Source organism: Myotis brandtii, unplaced genomic scaffold, assembly GCF_000412655.1.
Source record: "Myotis brandtii unplaced genomic scaffold, ASM41265v1 scaffold456, whole genome shotgun sequence".
Lineage (NCBI taxonomy): Eukaryota > Metazoa > Chordata > Mammalia > Chiroptera > Vespertilionidae > Myotis > Myotis brandtii.
The window spans coordinates 5,921,499-5,940,442 of NW_005367431.1; the positions used below are offsets into that span (position 1 = coordinate 5,921,499).

Genomic DNA, 18,944 nt, shown 5'->3' on the forward strand with positions numbered 1-18,944 from the left:
ATGGTCAATTAGCATCTTTGTCTTTTATTAGTGTAGATTATTTATTTATCTAAGATGCACCTACACTGAATTTATCTGAAAAATAAAAAAGTCGATATTAAGAAAAGAATTGTAAATGGAAGATTATAAGAGAGGGTTTTGCATGCCAGCAAAAGTTACTGGCATGCCATGTTTGGCACATGTGCCAGGGGTTGCCCACCCCTGCATGAGGCTTTTATTCTGTCATCAAGGTTCAAATTACACTATTAATTACCTTTGTATAACACTTTACAGTTTATGAAGTGTTTTTAAAGGCATTATTACATTTGATTTTTAGGGTACCATTGTTAGTTGGGGAGGCAAGAACTATTTTAGAGCTGCAACTTGAGTTCAGATTTTACTTCATGTCCACCTCTTGGTGTATTAAACAACACTGCTTTTGTGGTTTCACTTGCTTTATATCCAGATTTCCATAGTAATACATTATGTTTTGATAGGTTCCATTTTGGAATGAACCCAGTATTTTTTTTTTTAAACTGAAAATGCTATATTTTCGAATACTATTTATTCAAAGGGAGTTGAGTGAACTTGATTTTTTGTTTTAAAACTAAAGTTGGACTAAAGAATTTCATCTTAGGCAGATTCTTGTGTTTGAAATAAAATATCTTATTTAACTCTCTTGGAATCAGTTAACATTTATCAGGTGTCTTGTATGGCAGATGTAGCACAGGCGATGGGAGGTGGGGGGAGCCTTAGGAATGAAAGTGTTACAATGAAAAAAAGCAAGAATTTAAACTCCAGTAGACCTGAGTTTGAATCCCAGCCTGCTATTTATTTATTACTTACAAATTACTTCTTGGAGCTTTAAATTCCTCATCTATAAAAAGGAGATAATAATACCTATCTTGTAGGAAGAACTGTTTTGAGGATTAGGGTGATTATATATATATATGGCATAGTATGTGCTTTATAAGATATTATTGTGATAAGCAAATGAATAGACAAATATTTGTGTGTGGTGAGAGTTAGCCGAGTCTTGACAGAAAATGTTTGGCTGACTTGATACAGAATAGAGTGAAGTGATAGTGGCTGCCAACATACTATGTTCTGCTTTTGTTGAAACTTGCAGTTCTCACACTGGTGTTTGCCAACATTGTATTTGACTCCTCACATAGTAGAAGCCAAGTCATTCCTATACAGTATGTATAAGTCATTTGGAAACATTTGTAGGATGTACCTTTAAACCTCTATTGCAGTTTAGTTGAGAGGGGAGAATCTCAGGTTACCACAAGTAGTGAAATCAGGTGGCAGGGTGCCTCTCTGGGTTTGGCACCTAGATTCAGTTTCCTGAATGATGTAACCATCAAAAGGAAGACTTGCCACCCAGGGTGAAATGTTCGATGACAGTGAGTGTGGCAGGTGAACTGAATAGGATAGGATGAAAAGATGAACTTATTTTGTTTGTTGAAGGTAGTGCTTTATTCACCTGTAAACATTTATGGAGCACCTACTACATGCTAGGTATGGTTCTGGGTGCTAGGTATATAGTGGTAGTGGTGGAAAGCCTTTTTTTCTGATATTGTAGAGCTTACATTCTAGTGAGGGAGAGTGCAAATAAATATAAAATACAGTGACTCTCAGGTAAGGCTAAGTACCATGAGAGAAATAAAACAGGAGAAGCAAGTAGCACGTTACAGAAGGTTTTATTTTTTATTTGTTTAATATACATAATTTTATTACAAAATAAAAAACACACAAAATGCAACAATCTAGAAAACCCAAAATTTACTATTGATACTAATTCCTATGAGTTTGCTGTGCTGCCATACACAAGAAATTAAAGAAACCATTAAGTATTTAGAAACATTTAACATCAGAAGCCTTAAAATCTAACTATATGTAGTAGCCCCTCAAAAAGCTACAACCTGCATTTTTATAAAAGTATTTTCTCTACAAAGAATCTTATCAGCTATACAAAAATCTGTACAGTTTTTATACGGAAGCTAATATTGAGCTGCACTTGAATTCACATTCTTTTTACAAAAAGAAATATATTGGTTGATTCAAAGAGGAATGGAGAGGGAGGGAGGGAGGGGAGAGAGAGAAAGAGAGAGAGAGAGAGAGAGAGAGAGAGAGAGAGAGAGAGAGAGAAACATCAATGATGAGAAAGAATCATTGATTGGCGGCCTCCTGCACTCCCCCTACTGGGGATGGAGCCTGCATGTGCCCTTGACTGGAATTGAACCCAAGACCCTTCAGTCTGCAGGCTGATGCTCTTTCCACTGAGCCAAACCAGCTAGGGCTGAATTCACATTCTTAGCAAAACAATTGCCTGAGAGCACACACACATACTCCACACACATCATTACAGGACAGCCTTTATTCTTCATCTTCATCCTCCTCTTCATCATCATCATCTTCCTCTTCCTCCTCCTCCTCATCTTCTGGTTCGTTTTTCTTCTTTGAGCCAGTTGGCCTGCCAGGGCCCTTCTTTCCCACTTCACTTTTGCCCTTGGCACGGTATGCAGCAATATCCTTTTCATATTTCTCCTTTAGCTTAGCTGCTTTTTGTTCATATGGTTGCTTATCTTTGGCTGATTGTTCAGACCACATTTCACCCAATTTTTTTGCAGTATCCCCGAGTATCCCCAATGGATAAACCAGGGTGTTCACTTTTGATTTTTGGGCAATGTTCAGAGCAAAACAGGAAGAAGGCTGATGGAAGCCTTTTAGGAGCATTGGGATCTTTTTTCTTTCCTTTCTTGTCACCTTTGGGGAGAACATAATTTTTCATCTCCCGGTCATAGCGAGCTTTGTCACTCTTTGCCATATCTTCGAACTTTGACTTTTCCTTTGCAGACATGGTCTTCCATCTCTCTGAACATTTCTTGGAGAATTTGGAAAAATTGATGGAAGAGTTGGGATGTTTCTTCTGTGCTCTTCCCGGCAGGTTTGCATGAAGAAGGCATTCGAGGACATCTTGCCCCCTGGCTTGTTGGGGTCTCCTTTACCCATGATGACAGACGGCGTCCATTTAGTAGTAGGTTTTCCTCAGAGTGCCATGGAGCGGCCGGGTCTGACCGAGACGCTCCCTCGCTGGGCTCCAGCGTGAACTGGTTTATTGCTAAGCCAGTCCTCAGCCTCTTGTTTTCGGGGTGTTTATTTTTATTTTATTGATTTATTTAATATTTTTAATTAATTAATTTTTGAGAGAGAGAGAGAGAGAGATATTAGAGAAACATTCTCATGAGAGTGAAACATCGATTGATGGGCTGCCTCCTGCACACTCCCTGCCAGGGATTGAGCTGCATCATGGCCATGTGCCCTGACCAGGAATTGAACTGGCAATATTTTTGTGCACAGGATGATGCCCAATCAATTGAGCCACCTGGCTGGGGCTGGGTGTGTATGCTTATTTTTAGAGAGGATCTCACTTAGGGATGATAGGGAAGACTTCTCTGAGAAGTAACAAATGAACAGAACCCAGAATAAAGCCAGTGAGTGACTTTCTAAGAAAAAGAGCCCAAATGATGATTTTTTTAAGAAAAATTTTAAAATTCTTTATTGTTTAAAGTATTACATATGTCTCATTTCCCCCCCCAATTGATCTCTCCCAGGCTATTCCCACCCCCAGCACATCAAATGATGGGTTTTAAAGTAACCCTTTATTTATTTTTAAATCTTTATTGTTGAAAGTATACATATGTCCCCTTTTTTCTCCCATTGACCCCTTATAGCCAGTCCCCCCACCCCAGGCCTTCACCCCCCTATTGTCTGTGTCCGTGGGTTATGCATATATACATACAAGTTCTTTGGTTGATCTCTTCCCATTCACCCCCCTTTAGAAGGGGTAGGAAGAGTGGAGGTAGCACGGACTTCCCAAGTTGCTTTTAGAGCAGTGGTTCTCAACCTTCCTAATGCCGTGACCCTTTAATACAGTTCCTTATGTTGTGGTGACCCCCAACCATAAAATTATTTTTGTTGCTACTTCATAACTGTAATTTTGCTACTGTTATGAATCGTAATGTAAATATCTGATATGCAGGATGTATTTAGGCAACCCCTGTGAAAGGGTCGTTCGACCCCCAAAGGGGTTGCGACCCACAGGTTGAGAACCACTGCTTTAGATGGTGGTGGAGGATAGGATTTCCTTGTTAAATGATTGAAATTAGCCCATATTAATTCTGAAGTGTCTATTGTAGGGATGGAGTGGGTCTGGTACAGTTGAAAATCAGCCTTCATGTCATCTTTGGGACATATACTAGAGGTTACACCACTCCAGAAAATATACATTTAGGTATCCAGGAGACTTAACAATTCTCCCCTCACCACACATAGTACTTTGAAAATTAATATATAGTCTTGGATTATATCTATCAGAATATAAATGTAAATCTATGGGCTCCACAACAGGTCCAATAAATCAGAATATTTGAGGATGGTACCTCAAATTTTAGTAAGTTATTCCATATCCATACTGAAGTTTGAAAATTACTGTTTGTAATCTTGTTGATAGAAATCATTTTTATCCCAGGCTTAGTGGATGGGCAGGCAAGTACCTGCTTATTTAAGATTCATTACTTTTCATAATTTACATTGGAGCTTGCATTTCCTTTTGCTTGATTTAATTCTTGGCTTTAATCTCTGTTACACTGTAGCTTCCATATTAAGGTGTGTTGATAAGTCAGCAGAAAACGAAACTATTGTTCTCTTTGCTTTTATTATTTTGCATTTTCACCATCAGCCACATCCCTGGGAAGGAGCAACCTCTGAAAGGAGAATGCTGAATTGGCTATATAGACTGATATGCTTTAGAAAAAAACTTGCTTATATTCAATAGTTTTTTTGCGTTCTGTTAGTTGAAAATTTGTTACTGTGTTTAAGGTTTTAAATTTTTTCATAGGTTTTTAAATCTAATATGCAAAATGCTAAATGAAAGAGAAAACAGAATAAAGATATTGAGGTATTTAATATATTTAATAGTAGACATCAATAAATATTAATTCAATGCAAAGAAAGGGATGGAAACAACTAGCAATGGCAGATTTAAACCATCTGCAGATGGTCAAACCAGATCCTTAAAGGTGTTACCTTAAACATTCTAGTGGACACACAATTGAAGAAAGTATGCACTGTGTCCCCCATGTTTAATTTTAGTGTTACCACTGATGTTCATTGTCAGGTTGTGGGAAGACTAGTAGCCAGGAAGCCTGTCTACCAGGACCCATCTCCAGGCCAGTAGCTAAGCTTAAGACTTCAGTACCTTGCCTTTTGGGTACTGTTAGGGCTACTGTCTTCCTTTCTTGGAAAGAGGTTGAACCTTTTAGAAACTGAAAGGGCCTTAGAATGAATTAAAGTCTATACTTTTATTTTACTGTTAAAGAAACCAAAATTCAGAGAAATGAAATTTTCTCCTAGGCCTTCATACCTGAATATGAAGCCTGGAAATGTGGTTTCCTTCAATGGGGCCATCCATTTGAGTCATTTTTTTTTAAGTTCCCTTTTCTCCCTGGCAGGTGTGGTCAGTTGGTTGGGTGTTGTCCAGTGCACCAAAAGGTTGCTGGTTTGATGGTCAGGGCACTTGTCCTGGTGTTGGGCCTGATGCCCGGTAGGGGGCATGCAGGAGGCAGCCTATTGATATTCTGCTCTTATATGGATATTTCTCTTACTCCCTTTCCTTCCTTCCTCTCTCTAAAATATACATACACACACACACACTAGAGGCCCGGTGCACAAAAATTTGTGCACTCGGAGGGGGTCCCTCAACCTGGCCTGTGCCCTCTCGCTGTCTGGGACCCCTTGGGGGATGACCACCTGCTTGTTTAGGCCCGCTCCCTGGGGAATTGGGCCTAAGCTGGCAGTCAGACATCACTCTGGCAGCCCAGGAGCCCTTGGGGGATGTCCACTTGCCAGTGGAGAGCAGGCCTAAGCTGCAGTCGGACATCCTTAGCGCTGCTGAGGAGGCGGGAGAGGCTCCTACCACCACCGCAGTACTGGCAGCCATCAGCCTGGCTTGTGGCTGAGCAGAGCTCCCCCTGTGGGAGTGCACTGACCACCAGGGGGCAGCTCCTGCATTGAGAGTCTGCCCCCTGGTGGTCAGTGTGTGTCATAGTGACCAGTCATTCCCAGTGGTTCTGCTGTTAGGGTCAATTTGCATATTACCCTTTTATTATATAGGATAGAGGCCTGGTGCATGGGTGGAGGCTGGCTGGTTTGCCCTGAAGGGTATCCTGGATCAGGGTGGGGGTCCCGCTGGGGTGCCTGGCCAGCCTGGGTGAGGGCTGATGGCTGTTTGCAGCTGATCACACCCCCTTCATTGTGGGGGTCCCCACTGGGGTGCCTGGCCAGCCTGGGTGAGGGGCTGATGGCTATTTGCAAGGCTGGTCAAGCCTCCCCCCAGTGGGGACCCTCACCCATGGAGGTTTGGCCAGCCTGGGTGAGGGGCTGATGGCTGTTTGCAGGCTGGTCACACCACACCCCCTTTAGGGTGGGGTGTCCCCACTGGGGTGCCTGGCCATTCTGGGTGAGGGGCTGAGGGCCGTTTTCAGGCTGGCCAAGCCCCCAGGCGACGGAAGCTCCCAGCCTCTCCTTTTTTTCTTTTTCTGGGATTTATTTACCTTCTATAATTGAAACTTTGTTGCCTTCAGTGGAGCTCAAGAGCCGGCTGGGAAGCTTGGCTTCCTCCATCACTGGAGCAACCAAGCCTCCTGCTCGCTTCAGCTCCGTGGCTGCCGGCCGCCATCTTGGTTGGGTTAATTTGCATATAGTTGCTCTGATTGGCTGGTGGGTGTGGCTTAAGGCATAGCGAAGGTATGGTCAATTTGCATGTTTGTCTTTTATTAGATTAGATATACACATCCATACACACACATACATATACACACACATGCACACATATATATACATATTTAAAAAGATGTGCCCCTTTCGGCTCTGGCCAGGTAGCTCAGTTGGTTAGTGTTGGTCCAATATGCCAAGGTTGCAGGTTCGATCCCTGGTCAGGGCACACATATAATAATCAACTAATGAATGCATAAATGAGTGGAACAACAAATCGATATTCTCTCTCTTCCTCTCTCTAAAATCAATAAATTTAAAAAATGCTTTTTTTAAAAAAAGAAGAAAATAAGATAAAATGTTTCCCTTTCTCCCAAAAGATGTTATCGTTTCTGTTCAAGGGTTTCTTGTAGTCATTCCATGCTGTTGGTTGTTTTTGACTTTGCCTTTCCAGTGATTGGGCGGCCCTGTTAGGGTATGAATGGCAATTTATATCTTACTTTTAGTAAAACTTAGGTAAAATTTAAGAGAACTCTTGAAATTAAGGCAGATGAGAGGAACAGTAACTGGCCCCGAGTCACACTGCAAAGCAGCAGACTCTTTGCACACTGCAAAGCAGCAGGTCTTTTTGGCTTGGCACCAAGTACTGAGTGGGGCAAAAGTAGGTTTACAGTTGTTCGTATGGAAAATAATACAATAAATAACAATACAAGAATAAACTTTCTTGTACACGTATTTACTTCCTTTTCTTTCCTTTTCCTTAAACTTAGTCTTACAAGAGGTATAGTGTGGCAGAAGAGGCTTGAGTTGGGAGTTTAGATTCTAAGTCATAGGCCCAATTTTGCTTTAAGCCTCCGTTTCATCTCTTTGGGCCTTATTTCCCCCATCTTTAAAATGAAAGGCTGGACTGGAAGATAATTGATCCAGGGATCTCTCTAGCTCTGATTCTCTTTGATTTCATGAACCTGGGAATGGCCACAGCTTGCAGTTTGCTCTGACACACAGATTCTGCATTGGAACTTTTACCACAATATGCCTTGGGTGGTCTCAGGCTAATTTTTTTTTCTAGGAGTAATGTTTCTGAGAGTGTGGGTTTTATAAATAAGCCACGTTTTTGTTTATTTCTTTTGTTTTGTCTTAAAGAGACGGTAAACGATTAAAAATAAGAGTTATTGAAGTCTTGGAAGTTGTGGGAAGTATGTTAATGTGTATCTCAAGTAACTGTTCTAGACTAGCAAATGCTTTGTTAGATTTATACAGGACAGTGATTTTCAACTATTGTGCCACAGGAATTTTTAAAGCATACAATACCTGACTATTTAGTCAGGAAATAGTTTATTTCCCTTAGTTTGTCAATTAAAAAATGACAACAGCCAACACAATAGCTGTCCAGTATGAATGAATCAAAATGATACCTATTTTTTTGGTCAGATCAGCAAAAATATTTTTTGGTGTGCCGCAGAATTCTAACTAGTTATGTGTGTCATAAGATGAAAAAGGTTGAAAATTGCTGATATAAGGTGGCACAGTATTGTGGCATTCTCTTGATGCTATTTCAAATAACAAGGGACTACTATAAGGAAGTTCAAAGTCCATAGTTTCCACCTTTGGAAAAGGAGTGCTGGCTTACCCCAGGCCGGGAGAGCTACTGAGGACAGGAATTCAAGCTTCCTTGGAACTCCCACTTCCTAGTGGTATGATTTGAGCCCCTCTCAACTCTTTATGACTAGAAAATCTGCAATTGAGGTTTGACTTGTTTAATTTATGGGAGTTTGTTTACCTTGAAATTGCCATTTCTACCTTAGAATAATGATTCTCATAGGCTGCTCAGAGCTCTTTGATTATGAATCTCCCTGAGCAGGCTTGATGTCTGTATTATAAGGTGATAAAGTACAGTCTGGCTTTGTCTATACTGGAAACCATTCACCCGAATGCCCTATTCTAAGTGGGTGGGGTTCCTTTCATTCCTGCCTGAACGAAAAGCATTTAGCTGACTTCCTGATCATGCCCTGTCTTGTCCTTCATTTTTTTTCATTTTGCTTTTCATTATTCTTTGCTGCAACTCAGCCGGTCTTCCAGTTGTGGCTTCGCACAAAGCAAGAACCACAAAGCTTTGTCCATGTTTGTTATTGGAAAAGAAACTTTACAAGCTGGAGTTAGGAAAAGGATTTAGATCTCTTGCTGTGTTCATAGGATTAGGATGAGAAGTGGGGAAGCTGGGGGGATGTGGGGAGACTTGGATCCAATAAAACACTCCAGATGAACTATTTGAGAAAATGGAACTTTGAGTTGCTGAAAGAACAAAAATATTTGAGGAATGCTCTTGATTTGATAAATAGGTTATTTTTAGTTTGCAGAAAAAGAGTAATTTCATCAGTGTAGTGGAATCTTGCAGTTGTGTTTGTAACCTAAACTAATCGGTTTAGGCTTGTGCCAGAAAAAACTTTTAGTACTACTTGGCTTAACTCCTGCAGCCCTGTGGCTGGGCCTCAGAGCATTGGTTGGTAGTGTGGAGTACTTGGGGGAAAGGCGTGAGCTGCTGCTGCTTGAGATGCTCATGGATGAGAGAGAACCTGTATGGTAGACCCCTGCCTTAGTGCATGCACTTGGGCTATAGGTCTCTGCTGTTGGTGTAATGAGGTGCTTAAATCCAGTGTTCCCTTTTGGGACACCACGCATGACTTTGGGTGGAACTGCCTTATACTCTGATTGGCTGTTTTTCCAATTCACTTGGCATTCTCTACCCATCTCTTGGTTCTTGGTTATTTTACTCTGCCTTAAGTGATGTTTATTGGATTTTAAGCTCTCAGTTATCCATTCGGCATACCTTTATTAAGTGCCCATCAAATGTGTGCCTGGCATGAAGGTAGGTGCTACGTGTCCTTTGGTGTTTGTTTCTTAGAGACTCTAGATTTTATATATGTTAATTCTGTGGAAGAATGCCAACTTGTTGATTGCTTTTAAAGTATTGTAATTTTTAATTTTGGGAAAGGCAGTTTATATAAATTACTGGGTCAGTAAAACATGTCTAGTGGTCCATTCTAGTTTGGGTACTATATATGCATTTACAGGAGATAGACCTTCCTAAGATGTGACCGTTGCAGATTTTGTAATGGTGTGGGGAAAACAATAGACCAGTGATGGCGAACCTTTTGAGCTCGGCGTGTCAGCATTTTGAAAAACCCTAACTTAACTCTGGTGCCGTGTCACATATAGAAATTTTTTTATATTTGCAATCCATAGTAAAACAAAGACTTATATTTTTGATATTTATTTTATATATTTAAATGCCACTTAACAAAGAAAAATCAACCAAAAAAATGAGTTCGCGTGTCACCTCTGACACGCGTGTCATAGGTTCGCCATCACTGCAATAAACAGTACAAATTATTGAAGAAAAAATAAAAACAAGTACAAACTAAGTCAGCTGTGCATAACTAACTACCTAAGTGTTACTTGGTCAGTAAGGTTTATAGCTCCCTGTTAGAGCAAGTTTTGCTTTTATTTCTTTAGCTTTATACACAAGTATGTTAGCCAGCAGCTTTTGAATGTGGCTGTTCATAGTTTTGGGATTTTTCTTCTTGGGCTGACCTTATTTTTTTGCTTAAATAATCTGTATAACTGATTTTCATGGGAACCAGGAAAATTTAATAGACCAATGAAGCAAAAACAGTGACTAATTCATCTCTTGTGGAGGCCTAGGGGAGGGGTAGTGGTAATGTTCCTGTTTCTCCTCCTGGGCACTGAAGAAAGAGGCTACAAATGAAAGTGGAAGTTCTCGTTTAATTACTTGTAGCATTGCTGTAGGTCAGCAAATTATTTAAAATACGAGCCTCAGTTTCTTTACATATAAAATGATTTGATAATACCCCCTCATAGAATTGTTGTGAGGATGAGTCGAGAGTATGGTAGTGAAAGCACTTTGTACTATGAAATAATATATAAGCATTAGATACTATTATGAGAGGTATATTATTTAGGGAGGAGGAGGAGGCATGGACTTTTGAGGCTTCCAGTAGGACATTCTAAGGAGTCTTTTTGATGATTCTGGACTTCCTTTAGTTGGTGTTAGTAGGAAAATAGTATTTTTCAATGTTATTTGAAAGGGGTATACATGTGGGAGATGAATTCTTTCTTATAAATCTACTAGAGGCCTGATGCATGAAATTTGTGCAAGAGTAGGCCCTCGCAGCCCCGGCTGCCTTGGCCCTCGCAGCCCCAGCTTTGTCCAGAAGGTTGTCTAGACAGTCATTCTGCTGTTCTGCTGCTCGGTCAATTTGCATAGTACGCTTTTATTATTATAGATATAAGTATATGTATTCTTATAGAACATAAATATGGCACTTCTCATAATTTTCAACTATTTAGTCATTGAACATTTACTGAACTATGCCACATTCTATGCATATGCTTGGATTCATAGATGAAATACATAATCTTGACCACTTAAGAGCTCAAGGTTTGTGAGGGGAGATAAATAAGTAGATAATTATACTGCAGAATAAGTGGTGTGCTCTTTCAAAAGGGCCTGTTCTTACTTGATTCCTCTCAACTTCCTCTCCACACTTTGTTTACACACTGAGAGATCTTGTTTACAAGCTGTGAGGCCTGGAGAACTGAAGCAGTTTGCCTGACGTCATGACCATAGCTAGTCAGTAGTAAAGCTAGAACTGAAATCTGAGTTGTCATACTACTCACTGTCTCTTTCAGCTATGTTCTTAGTTCCATCAGCACTGATCTTGACTTTCCTTCTTGCCCTGGATCCTTACTCATTTCAAAGAGGTGCCTCTCTTCCTGCTCCACCATCTTTTTTTTTTTTTTTTTTAATGGTTTTTTATTGATTTTTAGAGTGAGAAGAAGGGAGAGGAATAGAGGGATAGAAACATTGATGAGAGAAAAACATCATAGATTGGCTGCCTCCTGCACGCCCCCCACTAGGATTGAGCCCACAACCCATGCATGTGCCCTGACTGGGAATCGAACCAGTGACCTTTTGGTTCATGGGTCAATACTCACCCACTAAGCCATACAAGCTGGGCTGCTCCACCATCTTTTCAAGCATCTGTTCTTATTACCTTATCTCATAGTTACTATTGTAGGAAGACCTGGGAGTCTTAAGTTTGAGCTTGTTGAGGTAGAAGAGTGGTTCTTAGCATTGGCTGTACATTAGAATGGCTTCTAGTACTTTTATAAAATACTGATAACTAAGGTTCTGATTTTCTTCTTCCATATTTGTTTATACATTTATTGAGATATATCTTACAGTATAATACACAAAATTTTCAGAAACAAATTTTTATGTATATATTCATATAATCCTTATATCAGACTCATGAAGATATTATAATCTCTACTGGAGGCCCGGTGCATGGATTTGTGCAAAGCTGGGTCCCTCAGCCTGGCCTGCACCCTCTCACAATCCGCGACCCCTCAGGGGGATATAGCAGTGCTGAAGCGGCAGGCAGCTGGCAGCTGGGGAGGAGCCCCAGCCAGGGCCGGGCGCAGCTCTGCTGCTGCTCATTTCGGCCCCGCTGTGCCTGCTGCAGCCACCACTGCCCAGTAGTGCTGTCTCGGCTGCAGCTGCACTTGCCAGCCCTGAGCCCGGCTTCTGGCTGAGCGGCTTCTGGCTGAGCGGTGCTCCCACTGTGGGAGCACACTGACCACCATGGGGCAGCTCCTGTGTTGAGCGTCTGCCCCCTGGTGGTCAGTGCGCGTCATAGCTACCGGTTGTTCCAGTTTTAACGGTTGCTTAGGCTTAGATAGATAGATAGATAGATAGATATACACTTGGAAAAACTGAGGTGGTAACATTTAATCACCTAAGCTGTTAGTCAGAATGCAGATTCCCTGGCTTCTGAGACCATGTGCGTTCTTTTCATTATAGTATGTGACCTGGGTAGCAGGGAGGGAGGAGAGGGGTGTGGAATAGACACAAAGGGAAATGCTCTGGAGGTCGTAAAATGGAAAGAAACTTCTTACTAGGGGTAGAAATAACAATGACTCCCCCCCAAATGTGCTTTGAAATTAAAATGGCAAGAGAAAACCTTTATGACTCTGGCCCTCTAGTATGTACAGCCCTGTATTCTGTTCCTGATAGCTTCAAGGGAAAGTGTATCGAAGGGCATTTTTACCTTCCACTGTCGTAAGGGAGATTTCTGTATAAACACAAGACTTCTAGATTGATACTCTGGGCATTTTACAAGTCAGTCCAAGGGAAGTGGCAATCTAAGCTGGATGTGAGAAAAAAAGGTTTGGGACCTTTGGGTGACTTGAAACTACTGGGACTTGCAACTCATACATGTTGCAGCTCTATGTTAGTGCCCCACTAAACAAAAACAGAAGAGTTCCTCAGCCCTGCATTCTCTTTGATCCATCACTTTTGCTTTCAAATAGCCAAACGTTCCTAAAAAGCTGTCTGTATTCATTGTTTCCCTCCACTTAGTCTGCTCCAGTCTGGCTTCTGCCCCTCTCATTTCTCTGTAACACCTCATAGTAAGTTCACTGATGTCCTCCATGAAGCTGAATTCAAAAGACATTGTAAGTCTTTAATTTTCTCAGTGAAGCTGACACTCTTGACCACTCCTTCCAGAAACTCTCTTTTCTCTTAGCTCCAGTGACATAACAGTGTCCTATTCTTCCTCCTACTCTTGCTTTTACAGGCTCATCCTCCCTTCTGGAGCTATTAAATGTTCTATCCCAGGCCCTCCTCTCCTCTCATAGTAGACACTCTCCCAGAGTGATCTCATCTACCTCACTAGTAACCACACATCTATGCACATGACTCATAAATTTGTGTCTCCATCTCAGATCATTGTCACCCAGGTACTGGAGATACAGTGATAAGCTAGATAGAAGGTGGGGATAGGGGTGGGGAGGAGGAGACAAGCGATAAACAAATAGAAAAAATATCAGACAGGGTTAAGTGCTAAAGTGAGCATAAACCAGGGTGATATTTTAGAGGTTGAGAGGTACTTTATATTGGCTGGTTTTTCTGTTGTGTACTATACAGCAAATGCCACAAAGACAGGTCTTTCTACTTATTGTTTTATCCCGTGTTTAACCTCAAAGCGTGATGCATTTCAGGCAGTCAATATTTGAATGAATGAATAAACTACTCATCAGTCTTACGTTCGATTTGTGATGTCTGGGCTGTGGATCAGGACTGGCTTTCTTTAGGGTAAGATCTGAGAGATAATTCCTTAGGTGATGTTTACCTTGGGCCAAGCGCAAGGAAGCCTAGTCTCAGTTATAGACTACTTGTTAGGAAAAGAAACAGTAGAGCCAGGTAGCGGTCCTTGAGAGCCTTCTTTTAATTGATACCCTAATCAAAAGTTAGTCTTATCAATTGTTTATTTTTTCATTTTTTCAACTGTTTATTAATAGTGCTTCCATTCCAAGGTGCTTGAAAGTTCTTAAACCCTTTCCTTCCAATTCCAGTCTTGCTTATACTCTTGGTTCTTTGTTAGGTAAGGTGAAAAAACCCTGACGTTTAGAGATGGGATTACTGGATTCTAGTCCTGTCTCTGTTTCTAGTTTCCTAAAAAGGTCACAAGTCTCTTAGTCTGCCTGCTCATCTGTCATATGGTGGTGGGGGAGGGCAGATAAGAGTATCTGCCTTTTAAAAAAATCTTCACTAGAGGACATTTTCATTGATCTTTAGAGAGGGGAAGGGAAAGAGAGAGGAAGAAAGAGAAACATCTATCAGCTGCCTTCTGCACGCACCCTACCAGGGATCAAGCCTGCAACCTTTTCGTGCATGGGACAACGCCTAGCCAACTGAGCCACACCGACCAGGGTCAGCCACCTCTGTCTTTTTATTGGAGCATTTAATCCATTTGCATTTAAAGTAATTGTTGATAGATATGTGTTTATTGCCATTTTATTATTCATATTTATTATTACTTTTTTCTTCTTAAAGAAGTCCCTGTAACATTTCTTGTAATACTGGCTTGGTGGTGATGAACTCCTTTAGCTTTTTCTTGTCTGGGAAGCTCTTTATGTGTCCTTTGATTCTCAGTGATAGCTTTGCTGAGTAGAGTATTTTTGGTCGTGGGTTGTTGCTTTGCATCACTTTGAATATTTTGTGCTAGTCCCTTCTGGTCTGCAAAATTCCTGTTGAGAAATCAGCTGACCGTCTTATGGAACTCCCTGGTAGATAGCTAACTGATTTTCTCTTGATGCTTTTATGGTTCTCTCTTTAACCTCTGCCATTTTAATTATGATGTGTCTTGGTGTAGGTCTCTTTGGGTTCATACAGTTTGGGTGGGGTCTCAGGAAATCAGTAGGGGGCGGGGCAGGGCAAAGAGCGTTTAGCCATGTTCATGGAGACTCAGATATGGCACCTGCCTGCCAGTTCCTTGGGGTGAAGGCTCAGCAAAGGAACAATGGCTTGTGCCAACACTTCTGTCTGGGAGAAAGTTGCCCCTCCAGCCCTTATCTCAAAGCCAGACAGTTCAGTTTCTCCCCATATGTCCCTGGCACCTTTGGAGCTGCTGTCCCCAGTGCTGGAGCTCAGAGTGAGTCCAAGTAAGTCCACGAACAGGCCCTTTAAGAGGAACACCTGGGACTCCAGCAGCTATCCGTCTTACTCAGCCACAGTCTTTGCTGGTTTTCACAGCCAGAAGTTAAGGGGACTTCTCTTCCCAGCACTGGAACCCTTGGCTGGGGAGCCCAGTGTGGGGCTGGGACCCCGTACTCCTCTGGGGGAACCTCTGGAGTTGAGCTGAGACCCAGAGAGCATTAAAAAAAAAAAAAAAAAGACTTTTCCTGAGGTCTGACAGTATGTTAGTGGCAGAACTCCTGGTTCAAGTTTTTTTTACACTTAGGGGGTACCTCTTATTTTCTCCACTTTAGTCAGAAAAGATCACTTGCTCTGGATCCTCTTCCATTGTGGGCAGGTGGGGTGGGAGGTGGGAGATAAGAAAAAGATGGGGCTTCTAGAAATGGACATCTTCTGCAGCTTGTTTCTTCCTCCGCCTTTACCTGGAGTGTTCTGAACTCCAACATGAAGTGACTTGAGTGTGGAAGCTGGTCAGCGATGGCATTCAGATGATCTGCTTTTACCAACCTGGTGACCTGGTTGGCTCTCACCAAGCGGCTGCACTCTTCAGGCCCAGACCCAATGATTGCTTGGTCCCACCCCTTCCTGCCATCAGCCTGTTTACCAGGTTGGCTTTTGGGTGAAGAGACAGTATAGGGCAGAAAAAAACTTTAAAATCCCTCTGGATTTTTTCCTGAACAACCCTGAGGATGCTACCTCAGCAATTATAGGGGAAAAAACAACTATTTCCTGCTTCTCAGTATACACAATGGGCACTAGATTTGATTTCTAGGACTTCGGATATTATGATTAGTTCGGATTTAAACTTTTATCCTACCCTCTCATTTTTCACCTTTACACTTTGTTCTGTGCTTATATCTGGATGCCTCGAGGTTAATTAGTAGATGAGGGGTGGCCAGTCCAACAGAATTGCAGGTAATGGTTTCTCTGTGATCCCTAGTCATTCTGGTTCTCTCTGAGATCAGATTTTCTGTTACCAGCAAGTAAAGTTATCATTGAGGACACTCAGCTGAAGGGCCTTAAGGGTGGTGGTTCTAGAGACTGCAGATGACCCAGAGTTATTTCAGTTCAGATAATATCTATTGATTCATTTGCAAGTTTCAGTGACTCTTTTCTCTATCAATTACATTCTGTTCTTAAGCTCATTCAGTGAATTTTTTAAATTTCAGGTACTGCATTTCTGTTCTATAATTGCCACTTTAAAAATTTTTAAATTTCTTTGCTGAGTTATAATAGCTGCTTAAGTATCCTTGTCTGATAATTCCAACATCTGGGTCATCTTGGACTTGCCCTCTGCTGATTGTCTTTTCTCCTGCAGAGGAGTTTAATTGCTAGTTCTTTATGTAATTTGGGTTTCTATCTGAACATAAATGAATGTGAATGTTATATTATGGAGACTCTGGTTTCTGTTGATTTTAGTAGGTAGTTAACTTGGTTATAATCGCAAACCCTGTCTTACCTGTGGGGGGTGGCAGTTCAAATCTCAGTCTAGTTCTTTTATCCTTTGCTGAGGTCCTTGGATTCTGCCCTGTGCATATACGGTTCAGGGGTCAGCTAGAAATTTGGGCAGAATTTATACATAGAACCTAGATTTTCCTTTTGTGGCTCTCCCTTATCATCATCTCTGGCTGTTCTGGGCTCTGTCTTTGGTTCCTCTGGACAGCCTAGGTTTTTATTTTTCTTAAATTTTTATTTGTTGATTGATTTTAGAGAGAGAGGAAGAGGAGGGGGGAGAGAAACATCAACCTGTTGCTGCACCTATTCATGCATTCACCAGTTGACCCCTGTATGTGCCCCGACTGGGGATCAAACCAGCAACCTAGGGTTTGTTTTTATTAAATTGGAACTTCAGATAGTTGTTTAAAATTTTTATCCAGAGTTTATAGTTGCTATCTGTGGGAAGATAATATTGGAAGTAGAACTCTGTACTAGCATTTTTATCTATTATCAAAGTGTTTTGGGAGCAAAAGTGATACATATTTAAGAAAGCTTTAATCTTCAGCAGTCAAATGATGGACTGATGCATTTCTTCAGTGTGGTTTGTTAATTATCTCAGGTGGATTCAATCACATTCACTTTAACTTGCTTTGCAACCTTGGGCAAGTAAGTCTTTTCTCTTTTCCTCTCTGGGACTCACTTTCTTCTCTGGAAAATGAGGCATTGGGCTCTCCTTATCTGTAAGGGTCCTTTCATCTCTTCTCCACAGATAGAAACATGCACACCACTCTCACCACCAACAGGAACAAGCACAGAGAAATTGCCTGAGGGAAGTGATGTGGGTGGATCTCTCTGGGTGGAAAGCTCTCTGAAGGGGCAGCACTAAAGAGTTTGAGGATGTTGACAGTCATCCTCTTGTTTCTGGGGACAGAAGGCTAGCACGCTGAGGATGCAAGAAGTAAAAGTCATTCAGAAGCAAAGGAAAGAAATTATTTGCTGCTTGTTTCCGCCCCTGAGAAATAGGAGAGAATGTAGACTGTTGAAAACAAATTAGGATCACCCAGAGTTCCTGTTTGATTTTTGGCAGTGCATTTTATCCTGTTTGAGGGGGATAGCCCCCTGGATCTTAGTAATATGCCAGCAAATTCAGCAGTAGGTGGTGGGGGCAGTAGCTGTCAGTAGGAGTGCTGCTTTCACTGTTAGGGCTGCAGAGACCTTAGTGAAGATACACACAAATCTGGCCACTTCTTAGAGTTCAGAATTTGTATGTGGGAGAAGTTATAGTCAATGCGGAGTAAATTATGTGTGTGTGCGTTTAAGGTTGGTGGAGAGAGGGAAAGAGGTGATGGGTGAGGGCAGGACAGGTCTGTGGGCCACTTCTGAAGCTGTTTGAATAGTAATCACACTTAATTCTATTTAGACTGAGTCTTTTTAAAAGTATATATGTGGGAGAGAGAGAACTAAAGCTTCTCCCACACTCACCCAGGCCATCCCTTGGGTGCTGCCCCTGATACAGACCCTTTTTTCTATTTTTTTCCTATCTATTTTCATTGCTTATTAATCTTTCTTTTCAGGTCATATTGGCTTGAAGCTTCAGGCCCTCCTCATCTTTTTAAAAAAGCCATACACTATCATTTTATTATTTCTCCATCTTAATTCTAGTCTTCCAGCTCTCTAGGGGGATAGAGCAGGGACGCATTCTGTGTGTGTATGTTATGGTATTGGTGGTGGAAGTGTGGGAATCAGATTTAAGGGACCAGCATCCTTGGTAGGCGGTCAAAGGTGGTCTACAGGATATGGAAGGGGAGGGATGGGCAGTTGCGATGAAAGGAGAGGGGGATAGTTTGAGTGTAAGAACATGTACAAAAGCTTTAGTTTTGTCACTGGCATAGCTGTCTTTCCATTCTTCCTCAAGAGTAGGATAGACAGAAGATCTTCCATCTTCACTCACTTATATTAGGGGTGAGACTCAATGGGTTATTACACTTTTCAGCTCTCATGTAAAAAGAAGGCTCATTACAAAACTGAAGGGTAAGATTGCAGACAGAGAAGCTCTGTTTTTAGTTTTAATCGATTCTGGGTTGTTTGGGCCCTTTTGAGAACCCAGTCTAGAAGGCAACCCAATGAGAATGGTGAAGTGGCTTTTTAGGTCAGACAGACTTAGGTTTAAATTCTGACTACCTGGTTACTA

At 41.5% G+C, this 18,944-nt stretch overlaps 1 protein-coding gene and 1 pseudogene across 1 annotated transcript in view; one reads left to right on the plus strand and one right to left on the minus strand.

Annotated features, from left to right (window-relative positions):
- LUZP1 (leucine zipper protein 1) overlaps positions 1–18,944 on the plus strand; it is an 80,133-nt gene that overhangs the window by 37,116 nt on the left and 24,073 nt on the right. The window lies entirely within an intron of this gene.
- LOC102260645 lies at positions 2,302–3,013 on the minus strand (annotated as a pseudogene).